The 6,000-nt window shown below is 43.2% G+C and overlaps 1 protein-coding gene across 7 annotated transcripts in view; it reads right to left on the bottom strand.

The window, feature by feature from the left end:
* LOC135412645 (bifunctional heparan sulfate N-deacetylase/N-sulfotransferase 4) overlaps positions 1–4,156 on the bottom strand; it is a 100,674-nt gene extending 96,518 nt beyond the window's left edge. For 6 of the 7 annotated variants that reach the window (XM_064651405.1, XM_064651404.1, XM_064651403.1 and 3 more), the window contains exons 1-2: positions 3,910–4,021; positions 2,914–3,036 (exon numbers count right to left, since the gene is read on the bottom strand). The gene's annotated coding sequence lies outside the window, so the exon portion shown is untranslated. The other variant, XM_064651402.1, reaches the window with a different exon arrangement.
* Positions 4,157–6,000: the final 1,844 nt, after the last annotated feature.

Genomic DNA, 6,000 nt, shown 5'->3' on the forward strand with positions numbered 1-6,000 from the left:
GTCTTGCATTACAACCAGTTAATATGCTTTTAGGCCAGGCAGCCCAAGGTACCTGTTCAGCAGAGGTTGGTGGAGTTTACATTTAAAAAAGCAAACTACATCCTGCTGGCTAAAGAACATATTGATGGTGGTTTTCCACTGTAAGGACCAGGATCCAGTTTTGAAAGTGTGATGAATTGCTCTCACGGTTAAATTACTTCTTTGGGCAAGAAAAGCTCATCTCTGAACTTTTAAACACTTTTTTATGTTGTCTCTGTTAATTCCCACGGAGCAAAGTTGTTGCAGTGGGTGTTGTTGAAGCCATTTCTGCTTCCTCTACAGCTCAAGTTCAGAGTCTATCTCATAATTTTGGTTAATGAGCAAATTCTAAATGACAAGGGTTTTCCTTCTTTAGTTTTGGTGGAACCTGGCACAAGGATAAATTGCATGGAGACATAGAATGATGGCTTTTAAACTTCCTTTTTTCAATAAAAACAGGAGCAATTCTCTGAAACAGAAAACTCTTATGTAGTTGTGAGGCAAAACCTAAAAAATCTGTGTCTTTTAATATTGTTGTGTTTTTTTCATTTGGAAAAAATAAATGGACATTTAGTACTCAATCTATCCAAGGAAAAGGATCATCATGTATATTTACCAGACTTACAGCTTGGCATACTTCTGCTGCTGAAGATAAGCCAGGGGCTTCCAGTATATGTATTATCAGTCTTTAACTGCCAGTTCATATATCAGCAATATTTTGGACCTTCTAAACTATAGCCTTGTTCAACAGAAAGGCCTCTGAGCCAGGGATCTTTCTGGAGTGCTCTGTTCAAAGAAGAAGCTGTAAGCTAAATGACAGGAATAATTGTTAACATAAATAGATTAACAGTCAGTCAGTTCCTGGCCATAGAACTATATATAGGGTGTATTTGAAGAGTGTGATCGAAATTTAAAAGCACAAACTCCAGCCAAATGGACTAAGCTTAAGCCTTTTCCTGGGTTCTGCAATTACAGAAGTGTGATTAAACAACAGAGTGGTCACTAGGGGAATTAAATAAGGCGAGAACTCAGTCCACTTTTTTCTTACTCTTATGAGTTAAGCTTTAAGTCATGCACAAGGGACACTGAGAACCAAGTCTGCTCTTTATTTACACCTGTGGAGCTTCGCTTGGCCCTAAGCCTGAAATGCCATGAACAAAACAGAACCACTTTTCCCTGGGCTGCGGCCCCTTGAGCCCAGCAACGCAGTAAAACGGGAAGAAGCTACATAAAATTAGATGAAGAAAATCTTAAACCCATTCCTGAGACCTATAGACTTGCATGAATTAAACAAAATGGCTTCAAAGTGTGCTAGATCTTTCCTTATATTTCACATCCCCGGGGATACAGGCTGCCATTTAGTCAGACCATAAATAATCTGAGTCAAAATAGATCAGGCTAATCTGTAGCATTTCCAAGTTTCTGAGGTACCTGGTAAAAATGTAAATGAGCTTTTCCTTTCAGGAGCTAAAACTTGGTTATATAATTACATATCATGAATTATAAATGCATATATTTTAGATAGTTTTTATATATACATGGATTATAGAGTTATATGTTGTAAAATGTATATTATAAGTTACATAGAGGCACACAAATAATGTTTCTACACCAAGGTATGATTAAGAAACAAATCCACATTTAACAGTTACAATGAGTGTTTTCCTCCAACTCTTGTTAACCCCTATTTTGCTTTTCTTGCAAATTGTGATGTTCCAAAGGCTGAGAGAAGGCTGTGCTTAGAAACATGCTGTTAAAATTCCTATGGGACAGGAATAAGCCAGGGGCCTACTGGGAGCTGACTAATGGAGTGTTCCCTTGTATGAACACCCAGTGTGGTGCAGGCTGAAATCTGAGTGTTGTACATCATACCGACAAAAAGCTGATTCTTAATGCTAGAATTAACTTGACTTCTGTGAAACATTCATGACTTGCCATCTCCTTTACTGTGTTTTGCTGGAAAAGCCATGCCTGATGTCTTCCTGCTGTAATGCATTTAAGTTTAATGTGACTGAACTGGATTCTGCAAAGTGGGTAGGCACTATTTCCTGTGCTAAATTTACCTCTGACAGGGAGGTTACTCAGACTCAACCAATATAACTCATCACATGATGCATTATTCACAGTAATGGATTTATTCTTAATCCCATCAGCTTTATCACCAAAGAAATGGCATGGGCCTTTTGAGGAAAGCTAATCTTCAAGATGTTCATAAAAACTATGCCAGTAATTGCCATGAAAAGCATCGGTTGAAGGCTTGGTAAACGTTTCCTTCAAAACTGGGGCTAATTTTTCTCACCTTCACATGGAACTCTCCTCTCAGGTTTATATTGGCCTATTTAATCCTGTTTAGCCTTTCCATTACAGATTTTCAAGATGGAACTTTTGGAAACAGGTAATAATTTTGCTTTTCCTTAATGTGCAGAGCATTGCAAAACACAGAGTACAAAACATGCTGAGTTTAGCACTGGTGCAAAACTCTATTAAATCCCCCCAACTTTCTCTGTTAGAGCTGTGAGACCTTTCACTGCATGAAGACTTTTCTTTTTTTTTTGAGTGGATTATCAATTCTTTTGCAATCAGTTGCCACTTACCAGCCTTTAATTAGGGATTACTGATGTTTCCAGGTTATAGGGGTAAGGTTACAGGTAGTAAGGTTGAAAATATTGTTATTACTAATGACATTATGACACAACAGTCTAGGAAATAGGATTTTAAATATATAGCTGAGGTCTCATAAAGGTGAAGCTGTGAAAGCCAGGTCATTTTGGGGTTTGCCAAAATGCATCCTGCTCTCCAGTTCTGCTCTGGTCAGTGTCTTTGCACAAGCCCACAGTGATGTTTGTGGTGTCTGAGGTGTAGATGAATGAGAAAGTTAAGTACCCACGTACATACCATACTCTGGGAACTTCCAGACCAGAGGTTGGAATGGCCAGCAAAGGCAATACAGAAATGCCTGGTCTTCAGAGGCTGGGTGTTGGCAAGGAGCTATGAGACAGTTTTAGGAGTAGTACTTGCCTACAGAAAAAAAAAAATAAATTAAAAATTCAATGAGAGATGGAAAATAATGGTTTTAAAACAAAAGTTCAGACAGAGGTGCCAGTGGAAAAGAAATCAGTTCAGAGATGTCAGTGGAAAAGTTGAATGAACCGATAGATTTTTATTTTTTTTTTTAATCTATTTGTCCCATTGGAGGAGGAGGTGTACTTTATATATAATCTTGATAAAATGAGCAAATCCGAATGTTTCATAAAGGAATTAGGGAATTGTGAAAATCTGGGTGAGGCACCGGCACAGGTTTTTGCCCAGAGAAGCTGCGGCTGCCTCATCCCTGGAAATGTTCAAGACCAGGTTGGACAGGGCTTGGAGCAACCAGGTGAGCTTTAAGGTCCCTTCCAACCCGAACTGTCCTGTGATTCTATGACTCCAAGGACCACAGCATATATAAACTCTGCTGGCTGCCGCTTTTCAGCGTGTTTAAGAGCTGGAGGCAGCCGACCCGGGGCTGTGCAGCTCCGCACCAGGCGCAGCCTGCACAGGTACGCTCTGGGCACGGGTCGCAGCCAGGGGTCAGGGGCGCGGCTCCCCCCGCGTCCATCTCCTGTCACCGCTCTTGCCTCTGCTCTCCTTTACACTGCGTCTCTCCCACTGACTTGCCAACCTGTAACTTCCTTCCTGAGGGGAGCGGGACCCGGGCCGGGATCGGGACTGGGGCGGGCGCGGCTGAGGGGGGCGGAGGGGGCCTGGACGGGGGGGCGCCTGAGGGGGAGCGCGCGACGGGAGGCGCGTGTACGTTCCCATCCCGTGTTTTTTAGGAACCTCCAACGCAAGAGGTGGGAAAACAGGCGGCTCGGGGCAATCAACTGTTCAAATACCCCCAACTAGCTTCACCTGATTTTAGCGAACCCTTTCGGTCGGGTCGGGTCGGGTCGGGTCAGCTCAGGTGTTACTCGGGCGGCGCGAGCGCGGCTGAGGGGAGGGGAGCGCGCGCGCCGGGGGGTGCCTGAGTTCTTTTTCCGTACTTTTGGGAGCCTCCAAAGTAGGAGGAGGTGATAAACGGGCGGTTCGGAGCAATCAGCCGTTAAAATCCCCCCCAATCGGCTTCCCCCGATTATAGGGAACTCTGCGCGTCCTTTCCGCCAGGTGTGCCCCGGGGTGGCGCGGCGGGACCGGGAGCTGAGGCGAAACCCCCTCGGTGCCGGCACCGTCGAGGGACAAAGGCGGATCCCCTAGACCAGGGAAGGAGAACTGAGCGGTGGAGAGACGTGGACGGACGGGATCATTTGTGATGTCCAAGGTAGGTGTGTTTGATTAGCCCTGTGGGTGAGTTTGGCCGGTGTCCAGGTGAGGAGGGTCGCTGCGGGGTTGTGGTGATGGGCTCTGGAGCCTCTCCGATGGGCTCTGATGGTTACAGCCCTGTGGTACCGCAGTGCAGGGCCTCTCAGAGCTGCCAGGGGGCTGGGGACAGCACCTCGGGGACTCCTGTGCTGGTGTGGGGTCACCTTCCCTGGGGGCTACAGCGGTTTTTGTGAATTCGTGCTGAAGCATGTGGCTGCGTCAGGAATGTGGTGTATAAAGTGTGAAATCTATCAAGAAGATGACATTAATTCACATGTTTGAACAGCCTGGTTGGTTCTCCCTCCAGTTCCCAGTTAACACAGACTTCTGGTGTTAACTTCCAGTCATGGGGCAGCCTGACATCTCTTTTGCAAAACACCTGTGGTCCCCGAAGTGCATGTGTTATATGTAACTATAAACGTTAAATACATTTGAAGGCAGTGACTGAAAGGATTTTTTTATGTCTTGATTTATTTGAAGTCTGCAGTACTATGTAACATTCTGGTATACTTGCCCAAGTTTGGTTTGGCATTTTCAGCTTCCATACTGAAATTCTTGGGCTGCTGTGAGGGCAAGAGATGAAGTGCTTTCATGTCCCAGCCAGGTGTTTCAGGTGAAGCTAAAATAAAAGCAGCACCATATATTCACAAAGGCTGTCCTTCCCTTCACAGGGCTCTGAGCTACTTCAAGAATTACCTTATCCTGGCTTCTTTAGGAGTGTTATCTTGGTTTCTACCAGGTAAACTTGCACAGTTGTATTGATATCTTTTCTTAGAGAGCCTTTGGTACCTAAGTTAACAAACAAAATATTCTTGAGAAAGGATAAAGTCTTGCTATGTTAAATAAATATTGACATTTTAGCTACATTATTTTGAAGTTCTTATCACTCTTTTAGATAATTCTGAAGCAGCTTTGGGCTCTCTAAATAATTCTGCAGCTGATTTCCAAGTTACTCTGTATAAAATGCATGTTTGTTTTTTTGGTATAAACTCACCAAATTGCATCTGTCTCAACTGAGTTACATCATATCTACTTTTTGCCTGTCCCTTCCTCTTGGGTACATAACTATCTTTAATTTAGGCAAATATTTGCCAGTTATTGGGGAGGGTCTGTGTTTTCTGCTTAAAAATACTTTTTTTGTGTGTTGCCTCAAGTGAAAGTGGTGAGAATTAGGTCAAATGCTGAAATTACACACAATGAGGAAAAAAGGAAATGAAAGATACAAGCATAGACAAAATGAGACTTTGGTATTGGTAGCAAGGAAAACATAATATTTTGTTTGATGGTTGTGAAAATATTTATCTTTCTAATACAAGCTGTTGATACGAAAGTTAAAGTACAAGGTAACTGCAGCAGGCCGAGTCACTGAAGTGTGTGAGGTGTGGGAAAGGAATAGATGCAAAAATTTACAGCCAACTTTTAAAGCCTTTAGTACAAGAAACTTTCTTTTATGTCAACAAACCTCTATCATAAGGCCTTGGAATGTTTGGACCCCGGGTTTTGTAAAGCCATTTCGTATCCCATAAAGGCCTACAGTTTGCTTTGTAAATACATATCAGGGAGTTCTCAAGTCAGACTTGTAAATCAGTTCAAAAGATGTTGGGGAGGACCCTTTAGGATTTGGGCAGCTTGGGCTCACAGTCT

The sequence above is a fragment of the Pseudopipra pipra genome, chromosome 4 (genome assembly GCF_036250125.1).
Source record: "Pseudopipra pipra isolate bDixPip1 chromosome 4, bDixPip1.hap1, whole genome shotgun sequence".
Classification (NCBI taxonomy): Eukaryota; Metazoa; Chordata; class Aves; order Passeriformes; family Pipridae; genus Pseudopipra; species Pseudopipra pipra.